Genomic DNA, 19,154 nt, shown 5'->3' with positions numbered 1-19,154 from the left:
ATAACCTACGGACAAAAAAAACGGAAGCGCTGATTTCCAAGTCCTTGAGCCTGGACACGATCCCTGCTATTCTGAAATCTGGGCATTTGAAAACGAAGGGCCCAGGGAAAAAGATATAAAATCCATTAGAGTGAGTGGACAAAACCGAAACGAGAATCAAAACAATTTATGGTATGCTTCCCCATTTCTCTTTCCAACAATACAAACATGCAGCTAGACTTCATAAAAGTTTCCAATTCACTCTTTTTCCACGAAACTCTTTCGATGACTAGGAAGGACCGCTTCCTAGGCATCTCATGCCATCGGGGAGGGACTGCCACCCGATGACGCACCGGAAGGGACTGCCAACCGGAATAGGAGGCGGTAATTAGTTGGGACTGCCAACTAGTCACAGGTAGTAGACGGGACTGCCGACTAACTATCTCAAGTCATCTGGAATGGACTGCCAACCAGATGACGCATCGGATGGGACTGCCAACTGAGCTGTAGTCTGGACGGGACTGCTGGCCAGACTATTACCTAGAAGGGACTGCCAACTAGGTAAGATACGCATGCGCCAAAACTGGCCTCCTTGTCAACTGTTTCCTTTTTAAATCCTTTATTTTCCACAAATCACATTTTCTCAAAATAATAAATCAACTGAAAACTTATTTCCATGCTGCATGCATTATTTAAAAAAAATGAAAGTCCACTCACAAGTGAGTCCCGCAGCTAACCCTGCTGCCTGCCTGTGTCCTCCTCGCTCGAGAGCTCAGTACGTCCTGTCACAATTGAATAGGATATAATTAACCATATAATGAAATACTCTCAAAAACAACTCATTCCCCTCGGAATAAGCATCCGTTATTCACAAATTGTTATAAAACTCCCATCCTTTAATTTGGGATTAAATTCTAACATTCCTTTACAACCTCGATGCCCTCCAACTCATAACCACTCAATCGATTCTTAAATCGATTCCTTAGCCATTCCATGACCTCGCTTAATCTAAACCTTCACAAAGACCGTTCGATAACTTAACAAATTTTTAATTCACTTCCTTCAACACAATTTACCACCAATTTATAATATAAATCCTTTTCCAACAATTCCACATTCTTTCTTAATTTTTCTCCTTTGCAAAAATCACAATTTCAACTCTAACAATCTCAAATTCTCTCTAAATTTTCTTTTCCAAACCACAATTTCAACACCAAAATTCGTCAACAATATAGACCAATCCCACAATAACATTGACAATAAATTACCAAGAGATTAAGTCAAAAGATTCATCAACTAAAACATTTAAAACATCCAAAATTCCAAATTTCTCTTTGACATTCCAAACCCAATATACTTCTTCAACCTCTCAACACTCTCAACTCAACACCAAAAACATGACAACAAATTCTGTTACACCCCATATCTGATATACCCTTGTTATTTAGTTGCATGGAATTCCTTACGGTTACCGTTTGCGGTTATAATTTTAACGTTTAGGGGGTGGTTAAAAATTGACTTTTTATGAGTTAAAAATTTGAGAAAATTTTCTTCTAGAGAGTTGTAGAGGACGTTAAACCGAGCGCGTGCATATGTGGTACGTAAAAATCGGAGCTCGTATGCAAAAGTTATGAGTGAAATTCAAAAATTACTGTTCATGGTAATTTTTGGGATAAAAATAGAAACTTACCAGGGTAGGTTTCCAAAACCGGAAACCCACCCCCCCATTCTCTTTCTCTCTCCCCGACTCTCCCTTCCTCTTTCGGCCGATTCGCTCCCCCTCCGAGTTCTTCCTCTTCCGGCCGCCTCCGGACGTAATCCGGCCAACCCCAAGCTCGATTTCCTCCCCCGGTCACGTCTGTGGAAGCATCTTTGGACTATTTGGCCGGAAAAGCTCGGATCGAACGAATTTCCTCCCCGGTTGCAGTTTTGGATTTTGGCCGATTCCCGGCCATTCCGGCCACCTCCGGCCACCAGGTTAGCATCGAAGGTTCGGTTTTTGATGGTGATCATTTCCCCTAAGGTAGTTCGTTCCAATTTGCATTGTAGAGGTTGAATTGATGATTTTTCATTTCTAGGGTTCTTGAAGCTTCGGGTCTTTCCTTCACCGGCTTGATTCGACCACTTCGAGGTAAAATTGGATGATGTTGTAGTTGGGAAGTTGGTTGGGCTTGTTGTGTAGATGCTAGTGCCGGAGTTTGGTGGTCATCGGAGGAAGTGGCCGCCGGCGCGTGGTCCCCACGCGCCGCCACTGTAGGTAGCGCGTGGTGGCGCTTTGAGCTGTGTTTTATTTGTCGTTTTAATCCCATATACCCTAGAATGATTGTAGAATGTAATGCATGAAGTTTGGTGGAAATCGGAGGATTTACGAATTGAGTTTAATTGATTAATTATTGATTTTCGCGAATTCGATCGCCGAATTCTTTTCGGATTCACTTTAGATATTACATCGATGAGAGTTTAATGTTGGAGTATTAAGGATGGATGTTGTGGAGAGTTGAGGAGTTGGATTTTAGGAAGGGGGATGTTTTGAATTTCCAATTATAAGTATTGTAGAGTTAATTCCGTCCTGTGAATTATATATATTTATGAATGTTATTCATACAGGACGAGAGAAGTCTCCATACGAGGGAAATACCGAGCGACGTCAGGATTGAGCATATATAGTGAGTGGACTTTTATTTTTTCAAAGAATGATGCATGCATTTATTTAATTGATTCCAATGTTATAATTTATTTATCGTATTACTTTCCCGAGCGTATGGTTATTTTCAGAAATGGTTTTGGATATTGATTATTTGAAAATTTTATGGCGTGCGGGGTCACGTCATTGGATTATGCTTTCCTTACTTTATTTATTTATTTCCGATATGATTTCCGGATTTATACTATTTATATTATATTTATATTCGGCAATTGAGATTTTTTATGAAATTCGATGAAGTTAATCTTTATATTTATTTATCTCCTATTTATTTTGAATTTGAGATTATCTTGGCGTGTGGGACACGTCGTTGGAAAATTATTTACGAGAGTTGGGGAAGTTTTATGGATTTACTTGGCTTTCGGATTTTCTTTGCCATACTTTGGGTGACTTATCATTGCTAGCTTTGATTTCTGCCTTTGTGGCGCGGTGATGGGATCACCGTAGCCCTCCGCCTTTGTGGCGCAGGTTACTGTCTATGTGATAGTAATTCTGTAGCCCGGTATCCTATCGCTACACTTAGTGGCGTAAGGGTATATTACGGGAGTTATGGGAGTTTCTTTAGCCTGGGAGGCTATCACCCAAGCCTGGGAGGCTCACTTGTATGGCTATCGCCTTCCCCTACTCACTTTACTATTTAAGCTAGCGGGGCTAGCTCGATTTTCGTTTAACCAGCGGGGCTGGTCTTATTTCCTTGAATATCAGAGTTCCAACTTTTCTTTTAAATCGTATGTGACTAGCGGGGCTAGTCGGTTTACTTGAGTGGAACTCCTCTTATTTTATTTTCGTTAATCCTTGCATGCATCGGGAATTTTAAAGAAATTAAATGTGGGAAAGTATAACATCCATTTGGTTTAAATTTATTATTTTTGTCCACTCACGCTAACGTTTTTATGTACTTTCCCCTGGGCCCTTCGGTTTCAAATGCCCAGTTTTCAGTGTTGCTGCTCGGCGTTCTGAAGTGAGCCATAGTGACCGCATCCGCTTCCGTCATCACATTTCGTAGGTTACTTGTTTAACCTACCGCACTCTATGTTAATTTATATTCCCAGAATTGCTCTGATTACTATGGGATTATGACCCAGACTTGTAATGATTTATCTTTGAGGTCTACGACCTAACCTTGTGGATTGTAGGGTCTTAAAAATTGGAGTTTCTTAGACTTGAAGTATTTGTTATACACTTGTATTTAATTTGAGTTTGGGACGGTTGGATTATTAGATATAAAAATTGTTGTCCACAGGTTTTTGGGTTAACCATTTTTTAAGGGAGGTTATGCCGAAATTTTTGGTAAATCTCCTTTAAAGGTGGGTCCCGCAGGGCCACTTCGGATTCCAGGGTGGAATTCGGGGTGGGTCCTGTGAAATTCTCAACCCAAGATAATAATTTTAACCACCTTAGAACCACAACCAACATCAAACTCCAAGGAAACTCATTAACCAACAACCTTAAATCTAACACAACAATTCATAGACTACAACTAACAGTTCCTATACCTGCAACAACAACCAAAACCCCCAATGAATCTGGCCGGAAATCACCGGAAACCGGACATCAAAGCAAAAATCCATTTTTTTTCCATTTATGCAATTCTCCTCATATCTCCAAAACCAAAGCTACCCAAGGTGAAATACTTACATGGCTAGAAGGAGAAGGAAGCGAGGATCACGCCGTGCCCAAGCTTTCGTCTTGGGGTGGCCGGACGGTGTCGGAATCGCCGGAGAGAGGGAGAGCAGCGACGGAAGAAAAAAAAAAAGGGGGGGGTTGACTCGGGTTCTACCCGTGCTCTCTCTCTTTCCCTTTTTTTTTTTTTTCTGATTCTTTCCCTTTCTCTCTCTTCCATCTGTTTTATTCCTTCCTTACTACAAATAGAAGCTCACAAACAAAAACCTTGCCAAAAATAGAAATTTCTATTTTTGGTCATAACCTTTCCGATATAAATCCAATTTAAACAAACTACGTGTCCACGAACTCGATTTTTCGTATTCTATGACAATCTCAAATAAATTTTCTAATTTACCGGACTAAAGAAAAAGTCACTCCTCAGTCAACCACGGTAAAAAGTAACTAGTAAAGACTTTAAGGTACGGGGCCTTACAATCTCCCCTCCTTATAAAATTTCGTCCTCGAAATTGTACCTGTCAAGGAAAAAGATGTGGATACTGTTGCCTCATTTGATCCTCTGGTTCCCAAGTAGCTTCTTCAATCAGGTGATTCCTCCACAATACCTTAACCAAAGGTATAACCTTACTTCGGAGTACTTGCTCACGACGATCAAGGATCTGTACTGGTTCTTCTTCATATGTTAGATCTTCTGTAAGTGTAATGGGTTGAGCTGGTAACACATGTGAAGGATCAGTTATGTACTTGCGAAGCATGGAGACATGGAAAACATCATGTACTTGAGATAGTTGTGGAGGTAAAGCCAAGCGATAAGCGACAAGACCAATTCGTTCCACAATCTCATAGGGACCAATATACCTTGGACTTAGTTTCCCTCGTTTACCAAACCTTACCACACCCGTCCAAGGAGATAACTTCAGAAATACCCAATCACCAACTTGAAATTCAAGATGCTTCCTGTGTTTATCTGCGTAGCTCTTCTGTCTGCTTTGGGCCGTCTTAAGTCTCTCTCTGATCACTTTAACTTTATCTGTTGTGATTTCAATAATCTCAGGACCAATAAATTATCTTTCTCCCACTTCATCCCAACACAAGGGGGTCCTACACTGTTTCCCATACAAAGCTTCGTAGGGAGCCATACCAATACTCGAATGGTAACTGTTGTTATATGCAAACTCCATCAAAGCCAAGTGCTTATCCCAAGTTCCTTTAAATTGTAGAGAACAAGCCCTCAACATATCTTCCAAAGTCTGTATAGTCCTCTCAGATTGTCCATCAGTTTGAGGATGGAAAGCAGTGCTAAATTGTAATTCTGTTCCCATAAATTTGTGAACCTTCTTCCAAAACTTTGATGTGAATCAAGCATCACGATCAGAAACAATGGACTCGGGAACACCATGAAGCTTTACAATTTCATCCACATACAACTTTGCCAATTTATCCAAACTAAAGGTTTCCTTAACTGCCAGAAAATGAGCTGATTTGGTGAGTCGATCCACAATCACCCAAATACCATCATTACCATCCTGCGTACGAGGTAACTTGTAAATAAAATCCATGGTGAGATGTTCCCACTTCCATTCCGGGATGGGCAAAGGTTGCAACAACCCCGACGGTTTTTGCCTTTCCGCTTTCACTTGTTGGCACACAAGGCATTTACTCACAAAGGCTGCAATTTCTCTTTTCATATTTGGCCACCAATAGTACTCTTTGAGAGTCCGATACATTTTTGTACTACCAGGATGTAGGGCATACGCGGAGTTATGAGCTTCATCAAGTATTTCTCGTTTAAGTGCTTCAACGTTAGGAACACAAAGTCTCTTCCCAAACATCAATGTTCCATCTCTTCGAATAGAAAACTCAAGTTGCCAACCACCACGAACACCTTCTTTAATCCCTTCAATTCTTGGATCAAGAGGCTGGGCTTCTCGTATTTTATCAATGAATACGGGTCTCACATGAAAACTAGCCACCAGAGTACCAACCTCATCAACCGATAACTCAACCCCCGTAGACCTCAACTCTGACAATAGGGGTACTCAAGTGGCCCTTAAATATGACAAGGTCACGGATGGGTTCCTACTAAGTGCATCCGCCACCACATTCGCTTTACCGGGGTGGTACTCAATGGTATAATCATAATCTTCAATCAATTCCATCCATCTTCGTTGTCTTAAATTTAAATTCGGTTGTGTAAACACATACTTGAGGCTTTTATGGTCAGTGAAAATCTGACATCTGGCTCCATACAAATAATGCCTCCACAACTTAAGAGCAAGTACAATAGCTGCCAACTCTAAATCATGTGTGGGATAATTCAACTCATGTGGCTTCAACTGTCTAGAAGCATAAGCAATCACATTACCATGCTGCATTAAAACACAGCCTAAGCCTTGTCTAGAGGCATCGCTGTAAATTACATACTCCCCACTATCATCAGGCAAGGATAGAATTGGAGCACTAGTCAGCCGACTCTTAAGTTCTTGGAAGCTCCGCTCACAATTTTCAGACCAAACAAATCTGACACCCTTTCTTGTTAACTTAGTAAGAGGAGCGGCAATTCTAGAAAAGTTTTGCACAAAACGTCGATAGTAACCAGCAAGACCCAAGAAACTACGAATTTCCGTTACATTGGTAGGTCTTTCCCAATTCAACACTGCTTCTACTTTTTGAGGATCCACACTAACACCAGCAGCTGTAATGACGTGACCCAAGAATGTCACTTGGTCAAGCCAAAACTCACACTTACTGAATTTAGCATACAATTGGTGTAGCCGTAGAGTCTCCAACACAATATTCAAGTGCTCAGCATGTAACTCCTCACTTTTAGAATAAACCAGTATGTCATCAATGAACACAATCACAAAGCGGTCAAGATACGGGTGAAACACCCTGTTCATGAGATCCATGAAAGCAGCGGGTGCATTAGTCAACCAAAAGGCATAACAAGGAACTCATAATGACCATAACGTGATCGAAAAGCAGTTTTGGCTACATCCTCCTCTTTAATCTGTAACTGATGATAACCAGACCTCAAATCAATCTTTGAGAAAACTCTAGCACCCCTCAACTGGTCAAACAAATCATCAATGTGGGGCAAGAGATATTTATTCCTTATAGTCACCCTGTTTAGTTTCCGGTAATCAATACAAAGCCTCAAAGTACTGTCTTTCTTCTTCACAAACAACACAGGTGCACCCCAGGGAGATACACTAGGTCGTATAAATCCCTTATCCATTAACTCCTGCAACTGTACATACAACTCCTTCAGTTCCGCCGGTGCCATTCTATAAGGTGTTTGAGAGATGGGTGTTGTACCTGGAAGTAAATCAATGGTAAAATCTATCTCTCGCACCGGGGGCAATCCAGGCAATTCTTCTGGAAATACATCTGGATAGTCACCAACAATAGGAATTTGACTAAGATCCATAACTTTGGCATTTGAATTCACCACATGTGCCAAATAAGCTTGGCAACCCTTACTCAACATCTTCTTAGCAGTTAAAGCTGAGATCATGCAAGATGGGAGAACCTCCCGTTCACCATAAAAGGTGACAACTGGCTTACCCGGACTCCGAAATAATACAGTACTACAAAAGCAATCCACTAAGGCATGATGCATCCGTAGGAAATCCATCCCTAGAATTACATCAAACTCCACTAACTCAAATGGAATCAAGTCCGCCTCTAAGCAAACTCCTTCAACAAACACTCCACAAAAACGATGTACCCACTCAATTCTATGTCTTTCCCCCGATGGTAGAACAACATGCCACTCTCCGAGTAGGAGAGATGGGGGCACATTAGCAAAGAAAGAAAATCTCTTAGACATAAAGGAGTGAGAGGCTCTAGGATCAATCAAAATGAAAGCTGGTTGACCAAAAACAATTAACATACCCATAATGACGTTCGGTGCAGTGCGACCCTCCTGTTGGGTCATAGCATGAAGACGGGCCTGGGTCACTGGACGCCCTCTCTGTCCACGACCCGGCTGAGTGCTGCTCCTTCCTGACAAACTGCCATGAGAACCCGAACTAGTAGCACCCACAGAGGTCTGACCCATACTCTGACCAGTAGTAGTGAAGACTCCCTGGGTCAACTGAGGGCATTCTCTCCTGTAGAGACCCCACTGGCCACACTGGTAACAAGTCCCCACACCTGCCTGACACGGGCCCACATGGTGCCCACCACAAGTAGCACACTGGGGATAGTCCCTCGGAATCGCCTGTCTACCGAAGCCTCCACTGGAACTAGCAGTGCCACCCCTGAACTGTCTCCTACCTGTCTGCCCAGGCCTCCTGAAGCGTCCCCTGAAGCGCTGAGAGAGCTAGAATCTGAACTGCTCTGTCTACTGCCTGATGACGATGCAGAACCCGAACTGGAGGCAATTCTCTTAGATGGCCCCTGACTGGGATCGCCAATCTCCAAAGGTCGGGAACCGTCCAGATATCTAGCCTCACACCTCATAGCAGCCTCCACAGCTAACTTAAAAGTCAGATAATCGTGAGGCGCCAACCAATCTCGATATATAGGAAGGAGGCCATTGATAAACTGATCAACCTCTAACTTTTCTGTCGCCACCAACTCAGGGGCAAACCGAGACAAAGCAATGAAACGCTCCTCAGTATAGTCAGTCCTAGGATTTGGGAGGGCCACTGCAAAACGCTCAAACAATTGCTCCACGGTCCGTAACAACCCACGAGGAACCTGCTTATCATCACCCTCAGCAACGGGTGAATGGTTCCTGCCAGCACGAGATCTGCGTCCGGGTCTCATTCCACCTGAAATTCCCATAATTGAGTTACACCAAGATATTTATACCAACCACAACTATCTTACATACTTGATTGGTACGTCAGCACTGAAGAGTATATGATGGGGAACCGCTGCAGTCGGGCCATCACTCGGGAGGTACTGAATACTATCAAGCATGTAAGACAACTATAAGAAGATATCGGCCACAGAATCTAATAACCTAGTGCTCTGAGACCAACTGACAGGACCCGACCCAGGAATCACCCCAATTACCTGGATACGAGCCTGCGGGGCCCACATTAAGCGAAATCCTACTGAAAATTTGGCAGAACCTCCCCTAAATATGGGCTACCCAAAATTTCACAAACCTGGACATGCTTTCAACTATAACTTCTACTCAACCTACTATATCAAATTTACAATCCAAGCACATATATTACATTCGGAAATTTCAAATCCCAACATAACCTTCGTAAGCAACCCCAATCCGAACAACAACATCCATCAAATTTAAAAGAAAAGGGGTTATCAGAGCAACACTAAAACTAAGCCGATATCATACAAGGTAGGTTAAGTAATAACCTACGGACAAAAAAAACGGAAGCGCTGATTTCCAAGTCCTTGAGCCTGGACACGATCTCTGCTAATCTGAAATCTGGGCATTTGAAAACGAAGGGCCCAGGGAAAAAGATATAAAATCCATTAGAGTAAGTGGACAAAACCGAAACGAGAATCAAAACAATTTATGGTATGCTTCCCCATTTCTCTTTCCAACAAAACAAACATGCAGCTAGACTTCATAAAAGTTTCCAATTCACTCTTTTTCCAAGAAACTCTTTCGATGACTAGGAAGGACCGCTTCCTAGGCATCTCATGCCATCAGGGAGGGACTGCCACCCGATGACGCACCGGAAGGGACTGCCAACCGGAATAGGAGGCGGTGATTAGTTGGGACTGCCAACGAGTCACAGGTAGTAGACGGGACTGCCGACTAACTATCTCAAGTCGTCTGGAAGGGACTGCCAACCAGATGACGCATCAGATGGGACTGCCAACCGAGCTGTAGTCTGGACGGGACTGCCGACCAGACTATTACCTAGAAGGGACTGCCAACTAGGTAAGATATGCATGCGCCAAAACTGGCCTCCTTGTCAACTGTTTCCTTTTTAAATCCTTTATTTTCCACAAATCACATTTTCTCAAAATAATAAATCAACTGAAAACTTATTTCCATGCTGCATGCATTATTTAAAAAAATGAAAGTCCACTCACAAGTGAGTCCCGCAGCTAACCCTGCTGCCTGCCTGTGTCCTCCTCGCTCGAGAGCTCAGTACGTCCTGTCACAATTGAATAGGATATAATTAACCATATAATGAAATACTCTCAAAAACAACTCATTCCCCTCGGAATAAGCATCCGTTATTCACAAATTGTTATAAAACTCCCATCCTTTAATTTGGGATTAAATTCTAACATTCCTTTACAACCTCGATGCCCTCCAACTCATAACCACTCAATCGATTCTTAAATCGATTCCTTAACCATTCCATGACCTCGCTTAATCTAAACCTTCACAAAGACCGTTCTATAACTTAACAAATTTTTAATTCACTTCCTTCAACACAATTTACCACCAATTTATAATATAAATCCTTTTCCAACAATTCCACATTCTTTCTTAATTTTTCTCCTTTGCAAAAATCACAATTTCAACTCTAACAATCTCAAATTCTCTCTAAATTTTCTTTTCCAAACCACAATTTCAACACCAAAATTCGTCAACAATATAGACCAATCCCACAATAACATTGACAATAAATTACCAAGAGATTAAGTCAAAAGATTCATCAACTAAAACATTTAAAACATCCAAAAATTCCAAATTTCTCTTTGACATTCCAAACCCAATATACTTCTTCAACCTCTCAACACTCTCAACTCAACACCAAAAACATGACAACAAATTCTCAACCCAAGATAATAATCTTAACCACCTTAGAACCACAACCAACATCAAACTCCAAGGAAACTCATTAACCAACAACCTTAAATCTAACACAACAATTCATAGACTACAACTAACAGTTCCTATACCTGCAACAACAACCAAAACCCCCAAAGAATCTGGCCGGAAATCGCCGGAAACCGGACATCAAAGAAAAAATCCATTTTTTTTCCATTTCTGCAATTCTCCTCATATCTCCAAAACCAAAGCTACCCAAGGTGAAATACTTACATGGCTAGAAGGAGAAGGAAGCGAGGATCACGCCGTGCCCAAGCTTTCGTCCTGGGGTGGCCGGACGGCGAAGGAATCGCCGGAGAGAGGGAGAGCAGCGACGGAAGAAAAAAAAAAAAAAAAAGGGGGGGGGGGGGGGGGGGTGACTCGGGTTCTACCCGTGCTCTCTCTCTTTCCCTTTTTTTTTTTTTTTTTTTTCTGATTCTTTCCCTTTCTCTCTCTTCCATCTGTTTTATTCCTTCCTTACTACAAATAGAAGCTCACAAACAAAAACCATGCCAAAAATAGAAATTTCTATTTTTGGTCATAACCTTTCCGATATAAATCCAATTTAAACAAACTACGTGTCCACGAACTCGATTTTTCGTATTCTACGACAATCTCAAATAAATTTTCTAATTTACCGGACTAAAGGAAAAGTCACTCCTCGGTCAACCACGGTAAAAAGTAACTAGTAAAGACTTTAAGGTACGGGGAATTACAGACGATGTGGTGGTTAAGTCCAAAAATCCAGGAGACCACATCACAGACCTAAGAAAGGTTTTTCAGCGCATGCGCCTACATAAGTCAAAGATGAATCCAGCCAAGTGCGTGTTTGGTGTACAAGCTGGTGATTTTCTTGGTTTAATTTCCACCAAAGAGGCATCGAGGTGCCTGAAGACAAAGCCAGTGTAGTCATCAATGCGTCACCACCGCGAACCAAGAAGGAGTTACAGAGGCTGCTAGGCAAGATTAACTTTCTGCGACGGTTTATTTCCAATTCCGCTGGCAAAATCCAGGCTTTCTCCTCACTGCTGAAGCTTGAGGGGGAAAAGGAGTCTGTGTGGGAACATAAGCATCAAGAGGCTTTCGACAGAATCAAGGCCTACCTCGCGAGTCCGCAGGTTCTTGTCCCTCTGCGACCATGATACCCACTCAAGCTATATATATCAGCTGCCGACTTCCATTGGCAGTTTGTTAGCACAAGATGACGAAGAAGGGGTAGAACAAGCTATCTTTTACCTCAGCCGGACCTTAACAGACTGCGAGACCAGGTATACCCCAATGGAGAAACTGTGTCTAATGATATACTTCTCCGCATGTAAGCTACGCCATTACATGTTATCATTCACCACTTGTCTCATAGCTCAGACGGACTTGGTCAAATACATGCTTTCACGACCTATACTTATGGGCAAAATAGGCAAATGCATAATAGCTCTCTCGAAACTCTTCTTACAGTATGTACCAGAGAAGGTCGTCAAAGGCCAGGCCATTACGGACTTTCTAACCCACCATCCGTTGTTAGATGTCCCAAAAGTCTGGAATTTAGAGGTTGCGGCGGGCTCGCTAAACAGATCCGATTTAGCCTGTATGGCTGAGTATGCTCAATTATATCAGGCGACGGTGGCATTGCAGCCTTGGGTTTTATATTTCAATGGATCTAGAACTGAAGCGATGGCAGGCGCCGGTATGATTTTGGAGAATCTAGCTAGGGATCGCTTTTCTTATTCGTTTCAATTAACGTTCAGTTGCACAAACAATCAAGCTGAGTACGAGGCCTCATCATTGGCCTAAAAGTGCTGCTTGAGTTGGGATTTCGTGATGTACAGGTCCTTGGGGATTCGCTCCTTATCATTAACCAGCTTCGCGAATAGTTTAGGTGCACAAGTTTCTCACTCACTCCATACTTGGACAAAGCGCTCGAATTGCTCACACAATTTGATGATGTGGACCTAGAGCATATTCCCCGCGAACATAACTTTGCCACGACCAAACACGCCCAATTAGCTACAGGGGTCACTTTGAAGGATGGGGTTCGCGAAGGATTTTGAAAGTGGAACGACGGACTTTACCTTCCTGGATCACCAGGACTAACCCTCCTGAAGACCCAACTATTGCAATCCTTGAGCCCATAGACATGGATTAGCGTGTTCCTCTGATCGCATACCTCAAGCACCCGGACCAACTTACTGAGAAGAAGATTCGCTATCTCGCACCTAATTATTTTCTCAAGAATGATGAAATACGCAGGCGGGGCGAAGTTGGCATCGACTTCAGGTGTGTATATGGCGGGTTCCTCCATTCTAGCTTTCTGCATCCCAGCCTGACTTGTGGCCGCGGTAGAAGGACTACTCTATCGATCGCCAGTTGGTGGCGTTACACCCCTACTCCTGGTTTGAATGTGCTGCAAGAAATTACAACTAAGGATCAAGGCAAGAGAGGAATACAAAACAGGAATAGAAAACACAATAAATGACGAGAACTTACAGTTTGGTTGGGTTTGCGGATCATCACACCAGTTTATGCGTGTCGCGGTGGTCGCGCCACGCGAACAGGGAAGCGAGCAATCACCTGCAGATCAGCGTCGCAGAGATAGCACAGGTTGCGGAAAATTATAGCAAAAAGCTCATCATCCGGCATATCCTAGTAGTTCACAGAAGCTTTTTCCCACCATTAGGCATAATCATTATCCACTCCGTCAATTGATATAGGATAGAGGCCCAAGGCGGGATATCCATCAAGGTGAGCTCGCTTTGGATCGGGGTAGTCCCCGTCCTTCGCCAAGAAGTATAACGATTGATGGAGTCATAAATGGGAAATTGGATCAATTGGGCTAACCCAAGTTGGCGAGCGAAATGATTGGGGGGCGTAGAGCTCGTAACTCAAATCATCAGCCGCAAGCATTATATCAGAACAAGAAATGGCGCGGCGGAAGACCAACAAAGCCCTTTCGCCATGATTTTGCCCGCTGGGCAGGAGTTTGCGCTGAAAAGGAGGTTGGTATCTCATATTGAGAACTAGATCCGAGTCTGGTATTTCGTGCATAAGATACAGATAGGAGAAGCACTCGGAGTAGGGCAGAGAAGTATACTTATCAGTACAGTAGAGCCACCTGCCCAGGACAACGTCTGCTGGGGGAGTTTCAGGAATGTCAGTCCAGCGGAAGTGTGGGAAATAGATTTGCAGCAAGAAATCTAAATCTAGAGAGGGCCAGAAATGCCAGTCTCAAAGGGATGCATTGTGGCCTAGTAGAGGGCTCGGTATAACTAACCCAACACAGGTTGCTTGAGGCAGACACGACGGCCATTGTAAAAGGCAGTGGCCAATGAGGTCCAAGTGCCAGCGGGCTTATTGGTGGAAGTACAGAAAATGAACCTACAGAGCCAGTATTCAAGGAAAGCGATGCCACCGGTGGCGTCGTGCTAGCATCGATAATGGCCCCACCAGCTGGGGTAGGATTTGCTATGAGAGTTGCGGCCGGCTTGCTCCATTCGCAGGGGAAATTCCACTTTGTCAAATTGGCCATGCACGTAGGGCTCATAGTCAATTGGTAGCCCTGTGATTGGGAGGATGTCCAATAGCGTGATCCCCATTTGCCCAAAGCGGAAATCGAAGGTATTGCTGGAAGTGTTCCAGACGCAAAGAGCGGCGATGAGTGCGGCACAATTAGCGCCGCTGGGGAGGTTGAAAGAAAGATCGATGACGTCGGTGATTCCTATGGCGTTCCAACGACCCAGATCCCTTCTTCTAACTTCACGATACCAAGCAATCTCGGCGGCATTCACCGACGGCCAAAACCGTACCCGAGCTCTCTCCTACTTTTGACCCCGACAACTGAAGTCCATAAAAGGCCATGGTGTCTTCTGGAAAGAAATCTAGTAGAGTAGGGCCCAGTCCGACGTGCTGATTGGGAAATAAAGAGAGAATAGGCCTCTAAATCGAGGTATGAGCCAAACACAAGGCACCCATGCCAGTTCCCCATGCTTGGGCAGCGGTCTCATTGATGTCTTCCTCTTGATCGATGACGATTTTCTTCTGAGGAACCATTTCTGGGTTTCTAAAGAAGAATGAAGGTTTGGAAAAGAGGAAAACTTTCTGGGTTTAGGAGACTGACAAGGGTTTCTGATGTGACTGACCCAGACAAGATTTAAATAAGAGATATTGTGAGGGAAACGGTGCAACGAAAAGGCATTTCGTAGTTATGCAGTCGCAAAGTCGTATTAATGACCTTATTTGTGTCATACGGCGTGTTGCTTCAAGCCCTCTTCGATCAGTTACAGTATTCGCGGGCCTGATCTCGAGGCCTGGGGGGCAATGTTTGAGCCCAGAAGTAATTTTGGCAATATCCTTAAGAGGATTGAACCTACCGGGCCGATCCATGTGGCCCAAAATTAAGTCTACCCGGTTTTGGGTTACAGCTTCACCCATTCCGGAATCCTCAAGGAAATCGAGCCCTTATAGGATATGGATAGCAGAGACCAATTAGGAATCTTCAATCAATAATCCTTCTATGTGATACGCTAAAATCAAGCCTTCAACTTAACCCTGCAAAATGTAGTCGTTAGCAATATAGAGTACGCAAGGATCTTTGGATACCAGAGATTGAGGGTAACAAATTAATCACACAAAAGAACACAAACTAAAAAAACTAAACTAACTAACTAGCACATAAAACATATAATAATACTAATCTAAAGCAAAATGTCAAAGAGTAGAAGAGAGAGAAAAAGATGGCAGAAAACAGAAGAGGATAGAAAGGCGTGTTGCAATCCTAAGTTGAAACAGATTTGGGGTTTTTAAGTTCCTACGAAAATAAAAGAGAAAACAAAAGGAAAACAATTTAGATTTTTGGTTTGAGAAAATAAGATGGAGAACATGTTAGAGACTTGGAAATCCACCACCAATTACTTTCGAACATGTTAAGTTAACCTAGTTTCAATTACTAAGGTGTGAACAGAAACCAACCAAGAAAAGAGTCGAAGCAGATCATGTCACTTATTAATGTTTGCCTAATTACTTAGTCTACGTGAACGCACAATAGTTAAGCCTATCAAACATGCATTCAAGGTATAGAATGCTATCTTATCAACAACACATATAGTGTCAACATATTTGAAGCATTAAGATCTCATGGAAACAATTGGTTATAGAGTTGCAGTCTAGTGTGGCACGCCTACCTAGCATGCTCTTCTAGTTTTTTAAAACATCAACTTTTTTCGAAAGCATTGCATACTTGTGGATAGAAAATAAGACTATTATGTGAATTATTTTATAAATCCTAGCTCCAATTACATGCATATATCCTAAGTGTCGACCCAAAGAACATAAACACATAAAAGTTTTCAATCAAGCAGAAATAAACAACCAATTCACACCAAAGATCAAGAAACTAAATTTAAACAAACATATGTTCTACATAATTTGGGGCTTCAAACCTTGCCCCTAACAAAAATAACTAGCCACACATCGTCTTAAATTCAACAAATAAAATCATGGGTATTAGATTACAAGAGAATAAAAACCGTAGAAGGGAGAATATGAGAGCCACGAATTCACCTTTAGGCTGCCCTTGGATGCAAGAACTCCTTCAAGATGAAAAACAAGGCAAGACTTGATGGAAGATGGAAGATGGAATGCACAGTTTTGCTTCTTGAAGACTTGGGAATTTCAAGACTTTGTGTACTAGGGTTTAGGGCAGAAGATGGCGCTGTAGAGTGGTTCTTTTTCATGTTTGCATAAGCCCTATATTTATGAGGAGCACAGCCCAAGTTTCCTTCTCCAATTCTGTTTTAAAGACCTTCCCTAGTTGCTTGAGAATTCCATTAATTGGTGCACAATTTAATCACTTTCAAGCCTTGGTAATCTACCCATAATCTTTAGGAATTATTCTAGGACTCTCCTTAGTATTTGCAACATCAATAACCTTCCAAAAATGCACCCAAAATCCGTCCATAGAAGAATTCTGCCAAACTGTCTTGTTTTAACTAGGACTCAATTTCTGTCTCTGAAGCTTACTTCTTGGACAAGGAACGACTTCCTCTTGCTATGTTTCTGGATGGTTCTTGACTTCTACGTGTTCTATGACATCATATCTTCTAGAATAATCAATAAACTTTTGGAAAAAAATCCAAGTAAATCACCGGAAAATATCTCCCGAAAAGCTTCGTGAAAAGCTGACAGTTTTTGCCTTATCGGGAAGCCTACTTTGAGCTTGATTTCCTACTTCCTCGTTGACTCTTCTGACCAGTTATTTGGCTCTTGTTGAAGTATAACATCATGTATTTAAGGATCACTGGCCCTTTCTGCAAAGGCACAGTTGGAAGAATGACAGAATTGCTCCCCAAAGCTGATTCTGAACCTGTAGTTTTGTGCTTTGCAGCAACTATTTAGCACAACGATTTCTGTGGACTTCCCTTGTGATTTCCGGCCAAATGAGTGATCAAAATTTGTCCTTTGCATCAGTACTTCATGTTACATGGCTTCGTTGCTCCCTTTTAAGCTCTTATTTCTCTTGAACTACTTCACGAACTACCTAAAAAGAAAACAAATTTAAAACTGACTTTTTGAAGGAAATAGCTAAGAAAAGTGCAAAGGTTGCACATTATATTTGTCGCATTTTATACTCCTATCACTATGGAAAGGAACAGCCGAAATCCTAGGTATAAATACCAGGTTTCAAGGGACAACAAGAGACAACTCTTCAATCAACTAATCTTTCAGATTATCAAATCCTCTCCAGACCAACCTATCCTCAACGTCAGTTGAACCAGCGAAGTAAGGGTAACACCCTTGCAACCCAGCAAAGCTAAAGTCACACTTTAGCAAAATCCGTACTTTCTCCTACTTCCCAGTGATTGCTCTGCTTAACCTACAACGTTAAGTATCGATTCAGTGAACGTAAGAGATCACACCACAAGTCCTTATCCATAAGGCGAAAGTCCTTTTCCGAAAGGCATAGAAAAGAACTTTATGACAAGGTTGGTGCGCTCCTCGTCTACAGCGTTTGAGAAGAAGTCAGGTCAAGGGACGGCCCGACGATTGCACCCCACGGTGCTAGAACGCTCGTGCAACAAAAGAGACTGTTTGCTTGCCATATTGGTTTTCAGCCAAACAATTTTTGCTTATTTTTTAGAATAAGTGACTGAAAAGCAAAGCAGTTGGCTATTTGGTAAACTCAATTTTTATAAGTGTTGTGAGTGCTAAAAGCAGCGGCAAAGTGTTTGGTAAACTTAAAATTAAAAGTACAGTGAGTTTGTAGAATGACTAATTTAGACATGAAACTAATTTTGTCTTAATTGTTTGGTGATATAATGTAGTTCAAGTATTCTCTTTATGGTTAGTTTAATCTTTATTATATGCACAAAAAATTATCACAATTATGAACCTTAGATGAAGAAAATAGAATTATGTGAGCCCAAACTATTTAATGAGCTAAATGAGCTAAAGTGGAATTATATATATATATATATATTGAGAATTTATTATGTAATTTCGATGATTACATTGGATACTCTGGAATATTTTGCTCAATTTTTCTTTAGACACAATCTCCAATTTAAAGATTTGATAATAAAGTATGTAATGCGACAAGTTCGTGGAAATTTTTAGAGAATTTGTGGAACACCTGAGTTATTTATTATAAATCTCTGAAATGTGAGAATTATAAAAATTATTTATTGGAAAAAGGAAATGTGCGGTGCAATCTGAGCCATCTATTTTCTACCGATCTGGTCCATTGATCGAAATTAAAATTTGGGCTATAAATAGCCAAAACCAGATCAGACATTCTAGAAGAAATCAGGTCTCTTCAGTGACCCAATGTAATACCCGAGGTATTTTGAAAATAAAACGAAATTAATAACAAAAAAAAAAAATTATTATAATATCCGGTAAACTTAGAAAATAGAATGTAATTAGTTATATTCAAAATGAATATACATCAAACCATTGCTTCGATTACTAAATCAAATGGCCATAACTTCGATAAATCCACAGATTGATTGTTCAGGCAAAGCTAAATCATAGAACCATCAAATCGATTGTATACAAGTATAGCATAATCAAAGAATCTAACGTGCAGAGAAGTAAAAGAAA

The sequence above is a fragment of the Rosa chinensis genome, chromosome 7 (genome assembly GCF_002994745.2).
Source record: "Rosa chinensis cultivar Old Blush chromosome 7, RchiOBHm-V2, whole genome shotgun sequence".
In the NCBI taxonomy this organism is placed as follows: domain Eukaryota; kingdom Viridiplantae; phylum Streptophyta; class Magnoliopsida; order Rosales; family Rosaceae; genus Rosa; species Rosa chinensis.
Note: the sequence above shows the minus strand (reverse complement) of the source record.